Raw genomic sequence first — 26,837 nt, forward strand, 5'->3', positions numbered from 1 at the left:
GCGAGTGCCGTAAAAAAATAAGTATACCTGGGGCCGTTTATAAAAAGAAAACACAATTTTATTGACAAAAATTATTGGAACATATACAACAAATTTTGAGCTATTTTTCAACATATTCCCCACTGGAATTGACACATTTGTCATACCATGAGTTGCAGACAGAGGCTGTCACACACTGGTTCCGATCCCAGACGGCACACTTCTACGACACAGGGCTACGAAAGTTGATCTAACGGTATGGCAAATGTCTCAGTTCTAGTGGGGAATGTGTTGAAAAATATTTCAACAACTGCTGTATCTGTTCAAATAAATCTCTCCATAAAATTCTGTTTACTTTCTATAAACTGCCCCAGGAAAACTTATTTTTACAGCCCTCGTAATTGCGTTCGAGTTGCCAAAATTTGTACAAGCACTTGTTTTGGCATTATTAACATGGTGAAAGAAAAACAAAATAACTTTTGTATCTGCCTCCATGAGAATGTTTGTTTGTTAGTTATCGAATTTTGGGCACCCGTGCCCGGTTTTGGATAATATTATGATTTTTCAACAAATTATTGAAGAGCACACTTTAATTCTTAAAATTTCCTTATTTTTTTAACAAACGATGTTGACCTTTTAGAAGTGATTTGCACAAAAAAGAAAATTTTGTAAGCTTATTAAAACTCAATCAATTTATAGGCTACTCACTGAAGAATCCAAGACCAGGCTTTTACCTAATCTGTTTCTTTACACATTTCCTCAATATAAATTAAACAGTAATTTTAAGGAAATATTCCCTACTTCAAACTATTTGTATAGCATCGTGACGTACTTGGAGAGTTACGATAGGTAGCGAAATATGGTTACGAAAGCCAGCTATAACGGCTGGGAGGATCATCGTGCTAGACCACTCGATACCTCCATTCTGGTTAGATGATCGTCCACCTCTGTTTCGTCATGTGGACGAGGCCAGCAGCCTGCCGGTCGGTCTCACCCTTAAAGGACTGTAGTGCAACGGATAAAAAAATGTAAGACAACGTTAGGAGAGAAATTTGTCGCATAAGTTGTCAAGAACTCCGTCATGTAAATCCTTAGAATTTTAAGGAAGTGGCAATCACGCTGAAGTGCAGGCGGAGAACACTTCCAGTAACTGCTATGAAATTGCTGAGTTGTCTTGTTAACATCCGCCTACCAATAAAATTCGGCTTAGGGGTACACCGAAGTGAAATTTCAGTTTTCTAAAGTAAAACAGTAGAGCGTCTCATTTAGGCATGGTGAGAACGTAACAAAAGTGCAGGTAACGTGTGGGGGAGGACGAGCCATACAATAAACACGAGGGATGCACAAGGTTTTAATTACAACATTTATGGCGGAGCATTAATTGAAATTATATTTTCCGAAAACACACAAAACAAAAGAACACAAATTGCATAACGTTATCATATACACATTTCAACAAACAAGCAGTAAAATTGTGACGTTGAAATAATTCAATACAACAAATCAAATTTTGCTACTTATATGATGTTGCTTTCAAGCAGCATTCTTTTACGGTCATGAATTTTATTCTCTGTATGACTAACATAATATCACCGTGTTATGTGGCCAAATTAACAAAACTACAGTATATTGGTCTGAAGTGACAATACTATTCCTAAACATAATTATCCCTTCTCAAAGTTAAATTAATTCAGCTATACCTTGAGAAGGGATAATTATGTTTAGGAAACAGTGTTGTCACTTCAGATCAATATACTGTAATTCTGTTAATTCGGCCACAGAAGACGGTGATGTTATGTTAGTCCTACAGAGAATAAAATTCATGACGTAGGAAATGGTGCTTGAAAGCAACATCATTTAAGTAAAAAAAAAAATTGAATTATTTCAATATTACAATTTTATTGCTTGTTTGTTAAAATGTATATATGATAACGTTATGTAATTTGTCTTCTTTTGTTTTGTTTTGTTTTTTGGAAAATATAATTTCAATTAATGCTCTGTCATAAATGTTGTAAGTAAAACTTTGTGCATCCCTCGTGTTTATCGTACGGCTCGTTCTCTCCTCACACGTTACCTGCACTTTGTTTACGTTTTCCCTGTGCCTAAACGAGACGCTCTACTGTAAAGGTAAAAGTCTTGAATTATCCCTAATAACACTTAGTGAGATAAGCCGCAAGTGATCCGTCAGAGACGTGGAGTAGACGAAGCGTGCTGGTATGCTGGAATGATCAAGATCTGGTGACTTACAGTTGTGGAATCGTTTAAACCGTCCTTGTGGTATCAACAGGTTGAAAATCCACACATCAGCTTCACTCAATCATACATTAGTTGCAGTGAAGGAAGATTTCTTTCTTCTTTTTCGACAGATGAAAAATAAAATAAGTGACTGCTGACAACCCAGTTATAAACATAGCAGCCATTTAGCTCAAAGATTAAGTTTCCCGGCATTAATGTAGAAATGAATATGAATACAAACAAGTTTATTCTTTACTAGCCGTACCCGTGCGCTCCGCTACACCCGTTAGAAATAAGTATAAAGTAATTACATAATTAAAATAGGACATTTGATCCAGGGAAGATTCGTGTTTAGTAGAAGGATAAATCCTTTAATATGTTACTTAATTTAAATTGTATTTAAATAATTAAAATGCGATCATTTTGGTCCAGAGACCACTCATTTGGTGCAATGACAATTCCTTTAACATGTTTCTTAATTGTTATTACATGCAACCATAGTTTACTGAAGATTGACATCATTTAGATTTAATGTGTGTACTTTATTTTACTTGCTATATGTTTCCATTGAATTATGATAACTTAATTTTAACCCTTGTTTTCTACGTATTCAGTAAATGGCGCTTGGGCCACTATGGTTCTGAACCCTTCAAATAACTTAAATAACTTAAATTATATTACATTACATTATATTATATTATATTATATTATATTATATTATATTATATTATATTATATTATATTATATTATATTATATTATATTATATAAAAATGTGTTGATAACGGATGTAGGCTACACCCATAAGTAAGTTTTTAATTTGTTAAGAGGATTCTTGAATCTCAGGAGGAACAAATTTTATTTTACAACAGCGCAATATAATCTGCTTGGCTCATTACCCAATTTTTTTGCATTGCATTTAATGCATATGCATTTTATGTATTTAACACGATTCAATTGAGCATAGTTAAAATTTGGATTATAAAATAATGGAATGCTAAGCTAACATATTATTACTGCATACTAAATCAATACACTCTTGTGGTTCGTTAATTCTCTGAGATAAACATTATTTTAAGAAATACAGGAAACGAATACACAGAATAGCCAATCAAGTTGTTTGTGCATAAGAAGCTATTTTAATCTTACCTATCCTCAATTCACTCCAAAGTTACTGTAATAACATTATAGCATTATGTCCATATAGAGAAACTACACTTTCCAATGGTGAAATAATAATTAATCACACAAATCGGTTAATTTAGCTTCCGATATTACTTCATACAAACACAGAAACATTCTCTGTGGGCTATGATTCATAGCTTTCGATTGTTGTTGACCAAGGCCCCTTATAGACGAATTCATTTGTTTATTTCATTACACCGCCTTAGATGGCAGTTATTTTAATTTTGAAACTCATTTATCTCATGAAATATCAGTCTTATCAAAATTGTTCAAAGAATAAAACTTATTGGAAATGACTTTTAAAGAAAGTTTTATTACGTAACTTTTTCACAAAAATTAATAATAAGCGAAATATTTTGATTTATTTAATTCAGACCCCTTATAACTCCCCTTTTAAATAATGTATTTTGAATGCCATATAGCCTAAAATCTAAGTTACAACGAACTTAATTTACATTCCAATTTTCATATAAATCGGTTCAGCCATTATCGCGTGAAAAGGTAACAAACATACAGACAGACAGACATACAAACAAAAATTAAAAAAAAAAAACGATTTTCGGCTTCAGGGTGGTTAATTATATATGTTAGGACCAATTATTTTTGGAAAATCCGAAATTACCAGAAAAATTTCGACTACAGATTTATTATTAGTATAGATCTTTGGCATGACAATACGATATCGCGAAAACGGTTAACTCAGTGTAAACATATGTCATATTAGATACCGGTACCGCCAACCAGTTCTGCTTTAACTCTCCGAGTTACAGACCGATTATTTAGTCCTGACAGCTCAGCGACGCGAAAGAGGGGAAGTAGGTAGTTATTTTACGACGCTTTATGAACATCTTAGGTTATTTAGCGTCTGAATGAGATGTAGCTGATAATGCCGGTGAAAGTAAGTCCGGGATCCAACACCGAAAGTTACCCAGCATTTACTCATATTGGGTTGAGGGAAAACCCCGGAAAAACCTCAATCAGGTAACTTACCCCGACCGGGAATCGAACCCGGACCACCTGGTTTCGCAGCTAGACGCGCTAACCCTTTACTCCACAGGTGTGGACAAGACGGGAAGTAATAGAAGTAGTGGGGAGAGCTCCGGAGTAGAGATAAGGACGAGCGGTCGGTGAACGAATGCAGTGCAGCTTAACTGTACTGGAAACATACCGCTCTACCACACGCATGACATCCGATCGCTCCGACGGCAAGCGAGTGACTAACTCAAACAACCCTTGGCGTAACTAAAAGGACTCGCCTGACCCAGGCGCACATCTCCGGCGACTGACAGGACTAAACAATCGTACTTTACTATGACAGTTTTCGTGGCTACTTTGACACTATGCTTTCCAAATGTATAAATTATTATTTGTTATTGCAGTATATGCTTAACATAACTAACAATCATTAAACATATGTTTCATTATATCAACGTAACTTACAAAAGCAGCATTTAATAAACTCTCAAAACAATGTCAAAGTTACTTTACATTGACTGTGTTCATAAGCATTGATATTTCCATCTATATGTACGTAACTATTCAACTGCAAATTTATTTGTTTATCTATCCGACTGTCTGTCTGCACATTTTCTGTAGGTATATTCTTCTACGTGTCTCCTACTCAGACACGTATTTATTGAGTTTTCTAACCCTTAATGTAGTTGAATCCTAAGTTAAATTTCCTTTATGGGAGAGTATATGAATACACACTGACGTTACCATAGCCTGGAATCAGCATTACGAATCTTCACCTAAGACAACAGCAATCTCATTGAGAATTAATATGTATTTATATTCTGTGTGGGATTCGGGCCCACGTCTGTGGCCTCCACGTAGCATCAAAGGCCTTCCTACACACCGCTGCATATTCTGGTACTTTTTATCAGCACAAAAAGGACACTAATGAAAAGTGTGAAATTTCTTGACTCAGCATCTACTTTCCGTGGTTACTCACCTTTAATTTACGCGACAGAGCCTGTTGACCGGAAGTGCAATTTCTCACAGTGTGGACAAGAAAAACTTCTCCTATGTTCAAAGCATGAAGACCTGTGAAGTGGAACGCTATTAGGTCCTTAAATTTCAGAGTGAACTAAGGTTCATTTATTCTGGAGCCCAACTAGACTACTCATGAGACTCGAAGTCTTCTGATGACCATAGTAAGCAACAATATGGGACAGTTAGCACAATAATAGGCCTACATTACGCTGTAACGCAAATGGGTTCTGGATAAGAGAGATCCACTTGTGTGATACACGGCGCGAGCAGCTGAGGCAATTATTCTCCTCCATGAAATGCCGTAATTTTTGGCAGCATGCCTGATACAAATTCAACAAGTGGAATAGTTACGGTCATTAACGAATCATTCCGTAAGCATGAATGTATGAAAGAAGACCATTAACATAATCCTCCACGGCTGTTGGAACAGATGGTCTGTTTCGGTAAAAGAAAAATGAAACCTGTTTGTTAAACGTTTAGTCTTTCTCCTCCACTTTTCCATGTCGGCCAATGAATTTTTACAAAATGTCTCATCCTACGATGCTCATACTTATTAATTTTGTTGAGAGTAAATGGGACTTCTTTGTGATGAAATAAATAGTAGGTTATTCTACTCCCTTCTGGGAAATCTCATTTCTGTTCCATTTAATTTCGTGTTTCCTGAAGTCCAAAATCCTTATCTACCACAGAATATTGTTGGAACTGCTGCAACAGTTGTAAAATATCTTATACCTATCTGTATTAACGTCAAAATGTCATTTTATATCGTTAATATATTTTATAATTCGCTTATACCGGTCAGAAAATCCCGGATGCGATATATGGACCCTAAACTGCCCTTGTAAATTTAATGTTATATTATTGGTTAAGACCGCACCGTACACGAGCCTGGCTCTTACAGTAGTGGCTAGAAATATTTTTGTTTTATAATTTTAATTTGTACTCACTAGATAAATAGACAGACAGACAGACGGACGGACGGACGGGAGGGAGGGCAGGCAGGCAAGACAGACGGGCGGGCGGGCGGGCGGACGGACGGACAGACAGACAGACAGACGGACAGACGGACAGACAGACAGACAGACAGACAGACAGACAGACAGACAGACAGACAGACGGACGGACGGACGGACGGACGGACGGACGGACGGACGGACGGACGGACAGACGGACGGACAGACAGACAGACAGACAGACAGACAGACAGACAGACAGACAGACAGACAGACAGACAGACAGACAGACAGACAGACAGACAGACAGACAGACAGATAGATAGATAGATAGATAGATAGATAGATAGATAGATAGATAGATAGATAGATAGATAGATAGATAGAGTAGTTTAATATCAAAGACGGACATCTGTCGTCTCCATAGTTTTGATCTAGAGGCAATTTTTTGTTTCAAAGTGTTCTTTGTAATATTTAACATAATTTATTTTATAAATATAGTATTAGAGTTTGCATATGGTGTCACTGTAACTAGAAAGAGCACGAAAAATTGTATAAAAATCCACAGCTATCTAAATTTCGATCTGAGGTCAGATGTCCGCCTTTGATATTAAGCTACTCAATTATACAAGGACTAAGACGCGCAACTTTAATATTGCTGAAAAGCCACAATTGTAGGTTCGAACTGTAATTTCAGAATGGATGTTCGTTCGTTACTAATGTTATGTTCCGTGTTCTCTCAGGTGTCGTGTTGACTCAACCTATATGACTTCCGCCATACGTCCTAATATCAGGTATAAAGACCTCAAGAGTATCGGTTGAGACTAAACCTCGAATTATGATGTACCGAAGTACGTATGATATTTCAGTGCAGGAATTCCGCATTACCATAGGATGAAGGATGGGTGCAGCGGTAATGCAGAATTCCTGTGCTGAAATATCATACGTACTACTTCGGTACATCAAAATAATATGATATGAGTAAATAATCATTTAGTGATTTAAGACGGTGTTCATTCCGTCGGATCCCGACCACTTAGTCACTCGTAATGAGTGCACCTCTGCACATAGTGTGTTGGACATTGTGCCACTGACACACATCTGTGACACAGTGCATGAGGGTTGGCCGCTAAAGGTAAACTAAGAAGTGGAACTTAAACTGAGAGGATTCAATCCGGCATCGGAACTGGAATCCGGTGTGGCTTAGTGGATAAAACGTCAGCACGTGGAGCTGAAAACCCCGGGTTGAGCCCCGGTGCCGAAGATAATTTTTCTCCGCTCCACCCATTCTTCATCATATTAAATACAATAAATTACTTTCTACGCACTCAAATAAGATAGCTATATTTTCGTTTTCTGAATTTAACAAAGTCCTTTATAACTTAAACAAGTAACAACAACAACTGTTTCATTACTTAATGAAATTACTAATAGATGGTAATTATACACAGCATTTAAAGGGTGTAAATGATATGTTGTTATTGAAGTGTTGTATCAGTGAAGAATTATGTTGTGTCAGTGAAGTGTGTTGTATCAGTGAAGAAGTATGTCGTGTCAGTGAAGTGTCCTGTGTAAGTGAAACGTGTTCCTGTCAGTGACAGTGGCAGTGCAAAGAATTTGAACAGTGAAATGTTTTTGAAGTGTTAGTGAAATCAGGATAGAATCAGTGAAATGTGTCGTAGTTCCAGTGCAGTGAGTGAGTTGACAGCGAAATGAGTGTAATGTTGAAAGGTACTTGTGCAGATATGAACATATACTCGTGGGTTTTAGTTCGATCTTAGTTTTAAGATAGAAATTAGAATATTTCAAATGTTATTTTAAGTGATCGTTTCATTTAATTTAGTATATTCCCTGTTGTTATTATTATTATTATTATTATTATTATTATTATTATTAGTAGTAGTATTAATTATTAGTATTATTATGAATTGTATTTTTAATTAATAAGTTTATTATTGTCATTATTGAGTGTAATTAGTTACCACTGCCACCGGGTATATACCCATTGCAGTGTGAATAAATAAATACATACATACATACATACATACATACATACATACATACATACATACATACATACATACATACATACATACATACATACATACATACATACATACGTACATACATACATACATACATACATTACTTCTACGCGCACCGTTCTCCGATGAAGTGACTCGTATGTACTAAATATAAACAAAGTCCGTCAATGGTTCAGAAATGCCGTTCGACATACAAGAGACAGACGGAGTGCTCAAAATCACTTTTAGATATAGGAAATGATGAAAATGTGTATCTAAGAACGAATTTCTATTTCACCATCGTGCTATTATCAACACATCATCTCTCGAAGTTCACGAGAGTCATTAAATATTTCTCGTTCATAAGAGTAAATATAAGACTCCGAGTGAATAATGTCCATTGGAGTTTAACTCTGCAGAACTGCATTTACTGAGCGCATCATCAGGAGAATGCTTTCGATGTTAATATTACATATCATTATTACCGGATCAGGTAGAGTATGCCAGTCCGTTGGCTTCTAATATGCCCATGGGTACATATCATGTAATTAATTATACGCTTCCCAAAAATTTTAAAGGCGTTGTACAAGTCTTCAGGACATTAGGAAAATAATTACATATGTATTTTCTGTATTCATAAACCACCGAAATGTCATGTCTGCAGAAATAGCCATCTTCCGAGCAAGGGGAGCTATTTGAGAGAGGTAATGTTGTCTGAATGAATGAATGAAAATGACTGATAGGGGAAATGGGAGGAGATTTCTTTGCTTCCAACAGTAATTTCAACATCGAGTCGAAAATCTCAATTTGCATTCGACTTATGTAAAGCTTTTCTTGCTGCCGAAATCCTTTTGTGGAAAGTGCAAGGTTGTGGGTCTAGTGCAAGGTTTTTGTAGTTGCCTTTTATTGCGTATTTTAGCTATAAATAATGCCTTTTTGCCTGCCTATTTTAGCTATTTATGATGCCTTTTTGCCTGCCTATTTTAGCTGTTTAAAATGCCTTTTTGCCTGCCTATTTTAATGATACATAATGCCTAAACTTCCGGTCTCTGCTTATGACGCACATAACTTAGTCACATGTAATTGTTTCGAATGAAACCGATATTATGGCATGTGATTGATTCGAAAACCAATTATGTTTTTCAATATAGAATAACAGCCAAAGGGTCGCATTAATGTACTAGAGTCAATTAGTAATTTAGACAACCCTTGTTGCTTACAATGCCACATATTAATGGCATATAGTTCTTGAGGCAAACTATATTCGAATGAATGATATTTGCGTGTAAATAACAATGTCCATTAAGCATTCATTAAAATAAACATTACGCAAAATTCATGTTTAACCAGTGATGTCCTGGAGGCACAATAAGTTTTACTTGCATGTAGGCGATGTTATATACTTCAATATTGACCATCGCCATTTATTACTTCCAGCTATGCACCCCTATGGTTTGCTTTACAAATAAAGAGCACGCGCACAAACGAGGGCTCCAGGATTTAGAACTTACTAAAATTAAACGAAATTAAAAATATATATTTTAACTGAAGAGCAATAATTTGGAGACAACCATATTTTGGAACTAGAAATAATTACTTTAAAATTATATTTTTTGGTGTCTCGACAAAACTGTGCCTTATAATATCTCAGAATTTAATTTAATAATATGGAAGAAAAGCTGAGGAAATTACATTGCATATAGCAATGGTGAGAATGGGCGTCAACTTAACCTTTATTTAATTAGAAAATGTGAAAAAAATGCGATATTTTCTGCAGAATTATATTTTTTATTGTATGCAGGCCTACGAGTTTATAATTTTCACAGGTGTGATTTTCAACGGTAATCTCATTAGATTTTTCTAGAGAAAATCAAAACTCGAGTGAGATTTAGTGAATATTACACGATTAGAAAAAAGCATATACAGATTAGAAGAAATAAAGTACTGTAATACAATGAAATATTAAATAACTTACTAAAATTATATTTCACTAATGTTAGCTACACCAAAACGTTTGAACGGAGCCGCTATTTTCAGTTGACTATGCGGTAAACAAATGACGACCGCAAAGCATGTTTTATAGTACCGTAAAAAATTTGAGAGTGGAATGAAAGAGCAGTCCAAGAAAATATTTCCAACTTTCTCTTTAACTACAAATTTAATTTTAAAGGTGCTTCGTAACTTATAGGCAACGAAGAACCGACGCAGTACCCTTTCGACTATATGTGCGCAAACACTAAAACATGTCTTATACTGGGTGTTCATTTCAAAGTGTGTCATGACGTCACTGTTGTTGGGTCACCGATTTGAAGCGAGTTTCAGTTTATATGTTAGAGAAGTTGCCTATTATTTAAGGCGTTCTTCAATCTGAACTTGAGAACGTGTACGGTATAACTTGAATGTCGTAGCAACAGATGGCGGTCTGTACGGTCTGTGTGCTACCATAACCTCTTTCGAACTGTGTTTTGCGCCGGCGAGTCGTACGCAGGGTATTTGTTATCATCGGTTGCGTACGGTAACATTCCACAACACAAATCAAATGCTCCGTGTCCATGTTGACCGTCGAAGTTAATGTCAACAAATACGTAAGTAATCGTCTTAACCCTCTCCCCATATCCCGACAGTACGTATTTCCAAACAGTTCACATTCCTGCCACTACCGGCGTTACCGTACGTATCGGCACGTACTCTTCAGAATGAACGCCGTACTTGCTAGCCAACTTCTCTGCCTCTTAGATTATACACCTGAGCTGCGGAAGTGTAGGAAGATTGAATTCTCTAGGCTCATCAGCTAGCCACATTACGGCATACAGCGAGCCAAGACACATTTTGTACTGAACACCCAGTATACTCAGTCAGGAATAAAACCAATTCGAATTCTTTTTCAAATATAAGATAAATGTTTTAGATCGTTATTGTTTTATCCGGTATTAATCCCTCCACAGTTCTCAGGAAAGCAAGAAACTAAGTACATCGCATGTATTAGCTTACATGGGAATCTTCGGCATCTTCAGCTCGAAAAAAAACTTTCTGAAAATCTATACTGGTAAATAATGTAGAATAAAATTTACCTATAAAATGTAGCTGTCAATACTGACTTGTAAAACATAAACGTTAGAGGTTTCAAATACATATAGCATAACATTTTTATTTCTACTATCATTTGAATAATTTTCCTGCTTAACACTACCGAAGACAAACCAGATGCATCACAGCTTACACTTCAGCAGAGGCAGACTACGGACTTTGAAATCACAAATTATAATATATTAACTATCACTACTGTACTGTCAGTACTAACTTTGAATATCTGCAAGTACAGGTCAAGCATTTTGTCAAGACACTCGCGATGTGCAGTACGTGAACAACGTTTCTGTGGAGGGGGCAGAATAGAATGGAAGGTCGGGCGTGTGTGTACCTAGTACAAGGCAAAGGCTAACCCATTCCCCTATAATTCGTAAGTAGACTCATCCGATCTTGTGCGCAGCTCCGTAGGAAGAGTGGGGGAGTGTCTGGACATAATGCATGCGCTGAAATTCCCAACTCCCTCTGTCAAAATAAACCCAGCATGATGAAGGTCGAAATGAAGTGCTTATATTTGGTCATACATCTACGAATGGGGGAAGAGTCTTGTTAAGGACTTGTGCTCTAACAGCTTACTCAAAATCATGTTTCGAAATACCTTATTTGAGGCGTGTAGTTGTAAAATCAGATACATGACTTTTTTTTTTTTTTTCGAAAATGAGTTAATGTTATATTTCATATCTTCATATGATTCTACAACTGTTATAGCACTGTTATGCTCCAAAGCCAGATACATCACATGGATTTGTATGATGAAAGAATAGCACTGGTTGCAAATCCTTGGTTCCTTGCAAACGTTTTTCCTTCATACTGAAAAATTATGTTTTAGTGATGTATCTGATTTTGCAACTAAACGTCTCATTTGAAAGCTATCTCTTTAGTCTTACAATGGGCCTTATTTTATATTAAATGTAATCTTTCCCCTAAGATGTTATGTGTGTAAGTCTGCTGAATGAAGTTACGACTTTGTAATTCTGGGAGATTTACACTTTAGTAGGATGACTCGCGATCTATCAGAAGATACATTTAACAATGCTACTTTAGAGACCGAGAAAACCCACAGGTAGGGAATACATTCTCATTTATTACTCTCTTGTTCTCAATGTGAACACACATAACTTTGTCTATTGTAATGGTTACACCGTGTTTTATTTCACATTTTTCATTTTATCCGGTGAAAATTCATGCAAGATATGGACGTGCAACATTTTATTTTCTCTCCTACTGTCCTTACTTTCCGTATCAAAGGAGACAAGAGCAGAACCGCAAGAGACGTCTGATTTACGGGACAATCTGCATAGCAGGAATTGAGATTTCCAACAGCGTTAATCAACATCAGGCTGTGATGTTGATATATTGAGTGAGCGGGATTGCAATACATCTTATTAACGCTTGCATTCAAGTCTTCATTTTTTTTCCATGCCGTTCCACAAGACATTTGCGATATTTAGAAAATATATAACTTCATGACAAATCGCACAATCTTATGCATATACACATTTATTAAAAATATCTTATCGACACGTGTATGCATTATATATTACAGCCTCACAAAGACGACAGGAAGGCTTAAGAAAACCAGAGTTCAAGATCTCTCCGCTTTTCTACTTTTCATTTTGTATTTATTTATTTATTTTATATATTATCTTTCTATCATAATCATCATCATCTCCATGGATTGGTCTTATTAACAGATCGTTCCGTTTTTAAGAATTCCTACAACTATAGGATCCATCGTCTTTGTGAACGTCCACGGTCTCCTCAGTCTACGGCCTATATCATTTTTTGTCCATTTCCCTTCAATTTCGCATAACTTATTTCTTGCCATTATTTCTTCACAGAAGTCATTTCAAAATTAACGACATAGAAGCTGATTAAATTAACCTTCTTACACTGATGCGATTAGCTTTTAATTTGGTATTTTCGATCCACTATTGCCGCAAGAGTTTGTTCAATAGCGGTACAAACAATATGTTTAAAAATCTGTAGAATTTACTCTGTGGTAAGTGTACATGTTTGTAAATATTTAAATACGTAAAATATATTACATTATATACAGCAGTACATTTATTGTCAGACTTTAGGGTCCGGGATACTTTAGCAACCAATATATGCACAATTTGACTATAGAGTTCCTTGAACATAGTATGCAGACATACTGTGTAAACGTAAACAACGACATCAATGTGCTGCGTTATATTCTGTTAATAATACAATCTAGTGACGGTGTAAAATGAAGGCGGATACACACCTCACAAGTTTTCATGTCCCTCGGCGACGTTGATGGCGTTAGTGTTACAATGCACAACCATGTACATACTTGCAACTAGTTCGAAAAAAACTCTTCACTATTAACTGAAAATGCATTGTGATGGCCTGAGTTCGTTTCGTAGGGAGAGACGGAAGAATACTGTACCTCTGATCACGAACCGGATTGTACACTAACTCACAGGTAAACAAAACTCAACGCTCTACCTCACTCCATCTGTACTCCGTTGCAGTGTAACAACTTCTTTCTTAAGTTGTCTCGAATTCTAAGCCTGTTTATTGAATGTATGTATGTATGTATGTATGTATGTATGTATGTATGTATGTATGTATGTATGTATGTATGTATGTATGTATGTATGTATGTATGTATGTATTTATGTATGTATGTATGTATGCATGCATGTATTTATGTATGTATGTATGTATGTATTTTAGTAGGTTATTTTACAACGCTTTATCAACAGCTTAGGTTATTTAGCGTCTGAATGAGATGAAGGTGATAATGCCGGTGAAATGAGTCCGGGGTCCAACACCGAAAGTTATCCAGCATTTGCTCATATAAATTATATATTAAATCAAATAATTTTGCATCATTATATTGACATTTGGCACTATATTAACTGTAATATTATATTCTAGCATCTATTACCATTATGTATTTTCTTTCTTTCGTTTGTGTTGTTTGTTTTTTCTCTCTTATTATGTATTTTGTGTATACATCTATGTAAGCCACCTGTAATTGGAAGCCTGCTTCTGTTGGTGGTGGATTTAAAATAAATAAAATAAATTAAAATATTAGGTTGAGGGAAAACCCCGGAAAAAACCTCAACCAGGTAACTTGCCCCGACCGGGAATCGAACCCGGGCCACCTAGTTTCGCGGCTAGATGCGCTAACCGTTACTCCACAGGTGTGGACAGTATGTATGTATGTATGTATGTATGTATGTATGTATGTATGTGTGTAAATATTACAAAGCATGTTTATATGTAAAAAACACTTTCTTTTATACAAGTTTGTTGCATTATATCATTATGTTGGGTCTTTATTGTAGTCATACTTCTCAGATTACGCGAGCTGCTTGTGATAGGCTAGGCCTATAGTACTGTAGGTGTACAGTATACCTCACGTTCACGGGTCCGAAAGTGCCAGCCCTAGTTCTGACAATATGGTCTTAAATGGTTACCCATGAATTTTATATTTGCAGGAGGCTGGTATGTATTTACAGTATCTGGTGTTATGGTAACATTATTTGAATGCACACATGCAGCAGAATCCAGTTGTTCGCGTACGAATTATCTTGCCGAAATAGCAAAATAGCTTTTACCGGCAAATTAATTTTGCTTTTAAAATTCGCATTTCTTTCCAAGAGGCAATTAATTCGCGATCTGCGGTCTCGGAATAATTATCACGAAAAGAAACATTTGCTAAGCTCAATTAAATTGCCGGAAAATTATCAGCACTTATGATAGGCTATTACTGTTTACAATAAATTGATAGCGTATAGACGGGGAAACGAGAGTATGTAAGAAAAGTTGTCTTAAGTAGTCTTTGTCCATCATAAAATGCACTTGGAATCTCAGATTGTGAACTTGGGAATGGCAAACTGAAGCTGTATCTCACCAATTTTAAAATCAAAACCTACTATTTATTATCCTGCATCATTTCATCGAGCCACCGATCGGCATGATTTAAGACAAGTGATCGAGTCGTGCTCTGAGGATGTGTTCAGGCCTCGACTCAGTTTCCGCCTGCGTAGATTGCCTGGTTGGGTTTTTCAGAGTTTTATTCTAACCGTGAGGCGAATATCAGGTAATATCATGGCGAATCTATGGACTCGTGTCACAAAAGAGAATTTCGCTGTCATCAATTTCATAGATGTCAGAACACTGCGCAAGTTGATATAGGCCAAAACCGCTAAGGGGAGAGGATGGTATCTTTTTATATTTTGGTTTTGCCTAATTGATGTACAATTTTCATCTTTTTTATTTAGAAATATTATTGCTCCAACAACGTAAATTCGAGATTAGTTTTGAAAAAAATATTGGGACACATTTTTGTAAAATCTACAGGGTTTTCCCTCAGGTAATATCAGGTAACTTTATCAGGCGACTGAAACCCCACTCATCTTCGCCACTTCCTTTCCTCCCCTATCATCCTTTCATTCATCATCCCGTTACTTCTTCTGGTTTTCAGATCGCTCTACAAGCGGCCCTCCGAAGCTGCTGGCTCTCTCTACCGGCCTCCGTGGATTGTATTCATGCGATGATGGATAGCTTCTGCAACGGAACCCGGGGCAGACCTTCTCGGGGGAGGACTTCCGCCTCGGACCGTTAAGGGAGCCTTGATGGGGGTGCCGAAGGAGGGGTGTTACATGGACTCTGTTGGCTGTAGAGACCGGTCGTTAAGGGAGTCAAGTGGTTAGGTCGGTGCGCATAGAGCAGTAGTGTCAGAGTTGTAAGCTCCAAAACCGGTTGTGGAGCTAGAGTCGGAGCTTGAACTTGCTTATGTCTGTGCAAACACCGGAGCACGCAACGAGTCTAGTGGAGCCCTCCGCTCCGTTTAGTCTCTGTCTGACAACGCTGGCATAGAGGATCGGTGGTCACGCAACTCATCCCATATATTGGGGGGGGGGTGTACAGTAGACTTTAGGTCGTAGTGCGTGGGATGTTCCCTCCCTCCCTCATAACAAGTAAAAAAAAAAGTCTAGGGTTCCAGCAATTCACTGAAAGGGATATGCAATATCTCAGTCATTTTCAAAGATAAATTCAAAATATCTACGACGCTTTACTTTTAAAAGCACGTTCTTTAAAATGTCTGTAGCACAATTTTGATATTGGCTCTGAAAATGTTACAATTAATGATTGAATTTAAGATTTATTTTTAGAACTACCTTTATAGAAATATGGAGACATATTTTTCAAATGCAATAAAATAACAAATTTCTATTATAGATAAAAGTTTCATAATAACCTAAAGATTATGTATTCCAATATCACGCATGTAACGTAAAGAGTTCCGAAAATATATAACTTTTTATAAGAGTATAAAGCAAAAAGTACGGTAAGAGTTACGGGAAATTGCAAATTAACTTGTGTCATTTAGAATCTTTATGCACCAGAGCATTAGAAACGTTGTTACAACAGCTAACAAGGCCAAAAATGCGTTTTATTTTTTTATGTAATATACTTTTCACACATCCGAGATTATTTTAATGCAAAAAAATAATAATAAAATAACTGGTTTTCCACTTTATTTAATCAACTTTTCCTTTGCAAACGCCGTGCACTGGAGCTTTAAAAATAGCGCAGTAATTGCCAAGAACATAAATGAGTATTAAATTTTTCGTACAAACCAATTCTTCTTCTTCTTCTTTTTTAAATCCACTGGTTTTCCACCATATTAAAACTATCCTTTTCCCTTAAATAACCGACGATGATGTTAGAGGTCTAGTTAAATAATATAATAAAAAATGATAATCACTATCATCACTGACCCTGGCTCTGCGGTATCAACACGTACCTTGAATAAGAGGCAACTTGATCACGTCTGCCTACAGTGTAAATGGGTCTCGAGCCGTAACCGTATAAGCAGAAGCATTTATCAGAATAACGCCGTCAGACACTCGCTACGTAGTGTGCAGCTGCTGTAATATCCATACAGAGTGCGTTCTCTAGAATTATCATTAGATTTTTCTCACACATACACCATGATTCCTGCTGGGAATGTATCCAGGCGATAAGAACACAGCCCAGGCCTCCATCCGTAGGAGTCTCACGCCATAGCTCTCTCTTGCCTTAATGGCCAGTTAGTGTCACTGCCCGCTTCCAAACGCATTCACCAAAATGCAGAGAAGCTAGTCGCACTCAAAGTAGCGTACCCGTTCCGACATTAACACAAAATACAGCGTTCGTTTCTTATATTACCAAGACTAGTCAAATACCTACCCAGTCAGTCAGTCAGTCATATCAATAAGATCCGTCAATAAATCCAGTCGAACAATCACGTCTGATAAGGATGTAGGCCACTCCTTTCTTTTTCATTTTCTTTTTTTAATTGTTCTTTTTTCGGAGTTAAAAAAGCGATGAATTCCTCAGAATATCTACCTCCGGGAGGAGGTCCACTGTCCAATAGGTAGGTCCAATGTCGTACATTTTCGGTAAGTAGAAAAACCCTGTTCCCGATGGAGGACTCCAGGTAAAATTATTCGGCCACTTCTTGTTCTCGTTGAATTTCTATGTGAGGAAATGAAGAGGAAGGCAGAAAATAGGAAAGATTGGAGAAAATTAAGTTTGCAGTGAAAGACCTGCCCTTGGGCAGAACTCTGAATGAATGAATGAATGGTTTAATTAATTAATTAATTAATTAACTACCATTGCTACCACCACCACCACCACCACCACCACCACCACTACTACTAGGCCTACTACATATACAACATACAGGATGTAACCAAAAAAGGTGGAAAAACTTCAGGTATGGATTCCTCATATACAAAATGGAAATGAAATAGCCTTGCAGATTTCCAGAGCGAATAGCTCATGTTGTATGTAACAAAAACTATAATATCATAGCGGTGGAAAGTTCATAGTTTTTTTTTTCAGAAAAAAAAAGTCCCCCCCCCCAAATGTTTAACAATCTCTTAATCTGTAATTATTGCGAGTAGGATCGTGATTTATATCCATATCGATAGGAAATATAATAAAGAATAACTTATCCCTCTGGCGTATTTCAATAGCGTGTACGATTTTCGTATAAATGTAATTTTAAAACCCCTAAATTCAAACCATTGGACGAAGCGAACGCGTGGCAACGTCTTGGCAGCTTGGCAGCTTACGTACGGAGACTCACCGAGTACGGTGACCTCTTACATCTGTATACGAATACAGTGTTTTAGCGACGATGTTGCCGGACTACTGAAACTTCAAACTTAATTTTCTAATTAACCGTGCATTAAATTACAGAAATGTAATATAGGTTTTCTATTCATTTACGTGTACCCTATCGTCTCTTTCAATCTGTAAAGTTATTTCACTTCCATCTTGTACAGTATTTGGAATAAAAAATAATTACATTAACATGGGTCCGGAAATCCTTGAATTCTGAGTAGGGTTGCAATCATGACCATAGTGCACTCCAGTACATTTTGATGTATACTATTTACATTTGCTTGGATGAACTGTACAAAATATCAACCTCGTGCCTGAATACAGGCCACAGATCGTCATCTCATCGAGATACGGACGTGATCCCAATTTTTTGGTAGGCCTATAGTTCTTACAGTATATGAGTCTTGCAGATTCCGCTGATGGACAGTTTCTTCATTATCTACAGAAGTCTAATATCCCGACTTTAAGTGTCCCTACAGAAAGAAGTGCAATGGAGTGAGATGTGATGAGCGTGAAGTTCAAGCATGTTCGGATCTCGACGAGACGACGGGTTATGGCCTGTATTTAGGCAGGAGGTAGACTTTGTACACTTCATCTAAGGAGTTGTAAACAGAATGCATAATAATAATTCCAGCAAACATTGGAGTGCACTATAATAATACTTCCAAACCCTATTCAGAAACCAAACATTTTTGGTTCCATGTTGATACATTTTTTCTTCACGTGTCATGTTGGATGCATTTTGAAGAAGTTTCGGGGGGGGGGGGAAGGGTAAAAGTCGCGTATAATTAAGGTTTATTTTCTTTTACGTGTACTGTAATATTTACGTCATAAGATGTCCTGCTGTTAATGGACACTACAGTTCTGCTATTAAATAAAGATAATTAAGGGTAGGCCTTGTATTGAATTGAAACTACATTAAATGTTGCTAATAAGCTACAAAACTATTTTATGACCTTCATACCAGACCACACATTAAGCTTCCACCGAATCAGGGTATGATGGTCACGGACCCAACGAAGATTGTGGTCTGCCCGGCAAACCATCGTAAAATAACGCACTAAAAAATCCCATCTGGGGCATAATATCATATTCTGTGGATAGACACTAACTTCTGTACAGTGTGTTGTGTGTTGAAACGACAGAACCATTTTTTTGCAGTGCTTTCTCCGATGACATTCTCCCAGTACACGGCACAAATGAATCGAGCCACCTCCGATGCCTTTTGCTCCTTTATTAAATAATAATAATAATAATAATAATAATAATAATAATAATAATAATGGCTCTTTATTTAACCTGGCAGAGTTAAGGCCGTAAGGCCTTCTCTTACACTCAACCAGGATTAAAACTTGCTTACACAGTTGAACATAAAACTGGATCGGAATTAAGTAATTAAATACTGATACAATTTAGGTACATAATGAGATCAAAAGAGGTAGTTACATAAAATTTATCTCTTAAAATAAAAATAAACATAGTGGAATACATATTAATGTTGTTAGAATCAAATACGAATCACATAAAAACAGACGTCAATAATTCAATAAAAAATGTACACAGTAAAAATAAAAATAAACACATTAGTATACATATTAGTATTAGATTACAATTAAGTAGGATTTATATAATTAAACCAGAAACCGACATTTGAATAAAACGTACACAAAAAATAGATTAGTAATAAAAAACAAAAAAACACCACAGTGGGATATATATTGGCGTTAAGTGATATTTAGATAATAAAAATAAGAAAATAAATAAATAAATAAATTAATAAATAAATAAATAAATAAATAAATAAATAAATAAATAAATAAATAAATAAATAAATAAATAAATAAATAAATAAATAAATAAATAAATAAATAAATAAATAAATAAATAAATAAATAAATAAATACAGTGGAAACATGCCATTAAATATTTGCAACGCGTTAGGTCTGGCAACTCATCATAATATATTTTTCTAATTTACATTTAAAGGAAATTAAAGTTCACACAAACAGAAAAATATGTAGGAAGTGTTTGTTTCTTTCACTTGACACTCTATATTCTTCAGCTCACAAATAAGACAAACTTTCTTCAAATCTGCAAAATTCAAGGCGTATTTACATGTTGTACAACACTTCAAACAACAAATGATAAAAAAAACATACGATAACCTCCTAACTAAGCAGTGATGCGATCACTGACGACCAACATAAAAGCTACAAATTTATGTATCAACCTAATATATCGTCGTTATTTTATGAAACCACCTTTGTGACAGTACACAACATATTTTTTCAGTAGGAAGAAAAATTTAATTAAAAATCACTGGACCTACATAAGAATATGACGTAATTCAGTAGAAAATGTTGGTGAATATGATAAACATATATGGTATCACCGAGGATCAGTGTAGGCCTATTGATGTTTACTTTTTTTTTTCCTCCTGAAAAATTATTTTCTGTACTATCACATAGGAGTAAAATAAAAATAAAACACCGACATACAGTATAAGATTCTTGGCTCTTGCACTATGGATACCAGAGTCGATTCTCGTAAAAAAAGTGGAGACATTATAGGCATTATTCTTCTATAAAGATTAATGTAGATCCCTTGTGTTGTGTCCTGTATTCTCTCAAGCTGACCACAGAATCCGGAAATCTCTCTCCTCTACTTGTAGGTTTTAGTTTATTGATCTTAATTATTTTTAAATATGAAACATTAGCTACGTAGTGTATTGAATTAATTTTGTCTCTTACGCACGCAAGAATAACAAAGTTGACCTTGCATTACACATATCGTCGTTTTTATGAAACCTTCTATTTATTAATTCTGGTCAAATTTCTTAGAAATGGCCTTCATATTCATAATTTCTCTGACAATGACATTTTGGACTTAGATTTTTCCTGATTTTCTAGTTGATTTTCTTGAGTCAATATGACTATGTGTATGTGAGTGTATAAGAAAATATTTCATAAGAAGAGTAATCAAGCAGTTTGAAAGATTCAAACCACTGATATGAATTACTTTTTTTTTACTTTGTTTCTCTAACAGATAACATTTTACCTTCTAACGTCTGTGACATTTCAGGGTGAGAACTTAGTATAAATTCCCGATGGAGGAGTCGGAATGGAGAACAGCATCAACTTGTCGCATGAATAGGAAACCAAGATAGGGATCGATTCTTTATGCACGGGGTCACGAATGACGAAATTAGTCTGTCCAAAACTGGTTTCTATCGTACTCAGCATTGGTTGAAAGGTTTCTCCGTATGAGAGGCAATATACTCTGTACCCCATCTGATTTTAATTGTGGAACACTGGTTTAGTTCTATTTTTACTTGAATCCAGAAAACAACTTCCTAAGTACATTATACAAATAAGTTATTTTACTTCTGTTCTAATAGTATTTTATAACATTTATGACACGTGTGTATGATTTTAAGCTCATGTATCACAATGTTTCCTTAGCTTGCGTACATAAAATCGATTTAGTAAGAATTACACATATTTTTACATGTAGTAGGAAACAGTTAAAATTTATAGATTAGTGTTATTTTCAATATTTTTGTTAACCCACGTAATAAATTTTAAAATAAATCATTAAATTACTTACTTACAATTGTCTTAAGCAATCCGGAGGTTCACTGCAGCCCTCATATAAGTCCGCCATCGATCCTTATCCTCAGCAAAATTAATCCAGTCTCTATCATCATATCCCACCTCCTTCAAATCCATTTTTATATTACCTTCCCATCTACATTTCGACGTCCCCAAAGGTCTTTTTCCCTACGACCTCCCAACTAACACTCTACATGCATTACTGTATTCGCTCATACGTGCTACATCCATGTCCATCTCAAAAGTCTGGACTTAATATTCCTAATTTTGTCAGGTGAAGAATACAATGCGTTCAGTTCTGCGTTGTGCGATTTTCTCCATTCGCCTATAACTTCATTCCTCTTTGCCTCAAATATTTTCCTAAGCACCTTATTCTCGAACATCCTAAATCACTGTTCCTCTTCAAAATGAGAGTCCAAGTTTCACAACCATGCAGAACAACCGGTAGTATAACTGTTTTATAAATTATAACTTTCAGTTTTTTTTTCAGAACAGTCTGGATGACAAAAGCTTCTCAACCGAATAATAACACGCATTTCCCATATTAATTCTACGTTTAATTTCATCCCGAGTGTCGTTTATATTTGAAGAGTCCACTGCAAGAATGATGGATGTCACTTTCTTGTCGAAAAATGAACCAAGACTGTCAATGCATAGCTTAAGACATATAGAATGTACATAGAGAGTTATATGGCATTAACACTGATAGTCATTGTCCAGTAATGATCGGAAAATCACAGTTAAGCTTTGAGAGCTAAGCATTTCAAACTGTGAATTGCTTCTCCTGCAAAATGTATTCCAAATGACATCCATCATTCTTGCAGTGGACTCTTCATTTATTACTGTTGCTCCAAGATATTTGAACTTGTCTACCTTTTCAAGGGATAAATTTCCAACTTTTGTAGTTCCATTTCATACAATGTTCTGGTCACCAGATATAATCATATAATTTTTTAACTATTTTCATTACATATTTTTTATTCATAAATATTAACATTTCACTAATCCTTATAATTATTCTTTTAAAAATGCAAAAATTACATTTAGCATCAAATTTGTGGAGTTTGGTTCGAAATAAAAAAAATTAGCCGCATAACTGAAGAACTATGTGTAGAAATTCAACTTACTCCTCATGCATAATAAGTACGAGATATTTTCTGCTATCACACGAAAGTAACATTATGACGTTCAAAGTAAGCAGTAAAGTCGAGACAGATACTGTTAAAGTATTCCCGGAATTCTATGCAAACCAAACGAAGATCATAGTTATAGAAAGAAAAAAAAAGGTAAACATGGGAATTCGAAATGAGACAGTGGAACAAGTGGACAGCTTCAAATATTTGGGTTGTACTATAGGCTAAGTAGTATCATGAGCTGCTGCCAGGAAGTCAAAAGGAAGATAGCAATGGCAAAGAAAGCTTTTAATAGAAAAAGGAGCATCTTCTGCGGATCTCTGAAAAAATAACTAAGGAAAAGACTGGTGAAGTGTTTCGTGTGGAGTGTGACAATGTATGGGACAGAAACATGAACATTACGACGAAATGAAGAGAAAGGGGTAGATGGATCATTGCTGAGAAGAAATTGCCTACCACTGAAAGATGCACTGAAACGAATGGGAACGGAGAAATAAGTTCGGGACAGAAGAAGATATCAGATGACATACAACGTTAAGATATATGGATCATATGTGGAGATAAAGAGGAAGGTGGGAAATAGGGAAGATTGGACAATGCTGGGTTTGTAGTGAAACAAAACACACCAAACTACTGCTACATAAGAATTTAAAAGCCAACCTGTGAAAGCCGGATCAAAACGAAACTTAAATATAGAGTGGATAGATTTTGGATACATTGTCCGGTGTTTTAAATATACAGAAATAGCACAAATCTTAATTATTTTGTATTATTATAATGCTGGAATGATAAACGCGATAATAATAAAATATGATCATTAAATGATTAGAACCAAAAAGTATACAAAACGCGGCTTTGAAAATACTCTTGTCCTTACTCATTTCTTTTATTTTGTAAAACACCTTACATTACCTACTTTGCTACAGGGTGAGATAATGTAGTGAGTGAGCGGATTATCTATGAAACGTGAGCCCGTCATGGGGTTCAAGGGATGCAGAGTGTATGCTCCCGGCCGGCAACAAGATTTCGCGGTTAAACTCCTGGTACTAGAGTGACTGTATAACAAAAAACTATCTATTGCATTTTTTTTATTTTTAGACACTTGTGTACTTATCAATGTCTTGCAAGAAGATGATGGAACTATCTACCTTCATTATCACAAATTTCTAGCATATGCTTAGAAGATTGCGCATCACTTTTCTTAGTTCTTCTTGAGAAATTGAATTAATCTCTCGACGGGTGTTACTCTTTAGTTCTTCTAAGGTGTGTGGATTTGTCCTGTATAGTTTATCTTTTAATGTTACCAGAGATAATAATCACAGGAGATTAGGTCGGGAGATTGAGGGGACCATATGTTATTAGTCATGAATCTTATCATCGAATAATTCACTAATTTTCGGTAAATAAACATAAGCTATATTTACAAAAAAGAGTTGCAAAATGTATTACACATATCGTAATCATTTCTTTTAAAAAAGTGGGCCTATTATTCTGTATTCTGTTACTACTAAGAGCGCGCCATATTCCAATTTATTTCACTGAATAGGGGTTCCTCAGGGAGCAGATTAAGTTTTTCGATACTCCAGTATCGATAGTTTTCGTATTAACGTAGGTGCAACTAAGCTTAGCCTGAAAACAAAATGATATTAGCACCAATTTCTCCCCCGTGCACTTTACTCAAAATCCACTTACAAAATCTACTCCTAAGTACTGGTTCACTGGGGTTAAGTTCTTGTACTGTAATAATTAAGTAACCACGTAGCCTCTTATATGGAGGTGTAAAATTTTCCGTTTATGAGAAATACGCCGAAGATATTTTTGTGGAAATTTTCTAGCCAATGGATGTCCAATATCATCCAGAATTTCTTCTGTTAGGACAGCACGTCGTTTCCGTTTCTCGCCTTGAACACTTCCCGCTCGACGAAATTTATTAACCAAGTTATGAATCGTACTAAGAGCTGGAACTCGAAAATCTGCGGATTTCTCTTCAAATAATCCCCTGAGAGCACGAGAGGATTCACTATGAACTTAAATGTATCATAAATGAACACTCTTGAGGAATAGAAACATTAGGCCTAGTCTACTAATTTCCTTTCACCTTTCCTTTCCTAGCAGACCGCATACAATCACCAACAAACACGTGGGTTTAGTAACCACACTCGTATGAGACTGTCACCTCACTGCCCCTTAATATCCGTTAGGGTTAACTTCTCTCCACTCCAAATGTCATCTAAGACCAAGCTAACTTTTCGCTGCAGTTCCACCGTGACAATGACACCAATAGGCCCACGCAAGTCTTTTTTTTTTCTTCCATATTTCCAGCCATTAATATTGGCGAGTTCAATAAATAACGTTTTTAAGAAGCTTGTGGCAATTTTATTATTTCATAAACTGACATATAATGTATCCGATCATGACTTATGGCCCACTCTGTACATATCAGCCAAAAACTCAATCAAAGTTAAAGTAACAATGAAAGTAGGAAATTCAGAATGGAAAACTTCAAGACAAGGTCTATCACAATTTCGTTATCCTACAATTTATTATTATTTCCACACTAATCTGAACAAACACAAGACGTATATAATTAGGGGGACTCTATGATCGAGTGGTCAGAAAAACGGAAGGCTAAGGCATAAGGTGACAGAGAATAAAGGTAAAACAACGAACACGCTGATTTTTTCAGGAAGACAAATTTCCTTTTTCCTGTAGGGCAGTCATGTCAACTGATGCCCATAGGCGCAAGCGCGCGCTTTAGAGCTCAGGAGAGCCAGAGCGCTTTACACCGGAAAGGAGACAGACGAAAGAGGTAGTATATGCCACTTACAATGGCCAGCACTGATTAAATGGATGAAGGGAATATAATTTATTAAAACCGTATCCATGTTAATTCTTATATTTTGTCTGAGAAGTATAAGTGCATTATAAGAATGTAAGTTTTAATTTTCATACTCATTTTTCACAAATTTGCTTTTTTATTCAAAAGCAATAATTTCTCAACTTTTTATAAACAAGTGAAATTCTCAGATATGTTTATTTAGTAGCCTTACAGGTACTGAAACAATGTTTTCGTACATCTAATATATCGTATATAAGTATTACTGAAGATAGTATATTACAAATTTTGAAAATATTCGCATGGAAAATGTTTGTAAGGAAATGAATTAACATAGCAACTACTGTTACATCATAAACAAAAGATATGTGCCCAAGTGTTCTAGAAATATCAGCTCTATAGCTTCAGTAGAAAACAGTAATATGCGTTACAAGAGCGGTATGTTGAAGTTTTCGTGTTGGAGGAAAGTTTGAAAAAGCGAAACGTAGTTGAGCTTTTTTTTAATTTCCGAAGAATTGAAAGAAAACATACCGCTCGTGTACTTATTACATACCTGAAAGAGGAATTTCTAATTAGTTGCAATGAAATCTCCATCTTGGTTTCTGTTCAATGACGGCAAATTTGCAAAACAAAAATATCTATCTT

Source organism: Periplaneta americana, chromosome 9 (assembly GCF_040183065.1).
Source record: "Periplaneta americana isolate PAMFEO1 chromosome 9, P.americana_PAMFEO1_priV1, whole genome shotgun sequence".
Lineage (NCBI taxonomy): Eukaryota > Metazoa > Arthropoda > Insecta > Blattodea > Blattidae > Periplaneta > Periplaneta americana.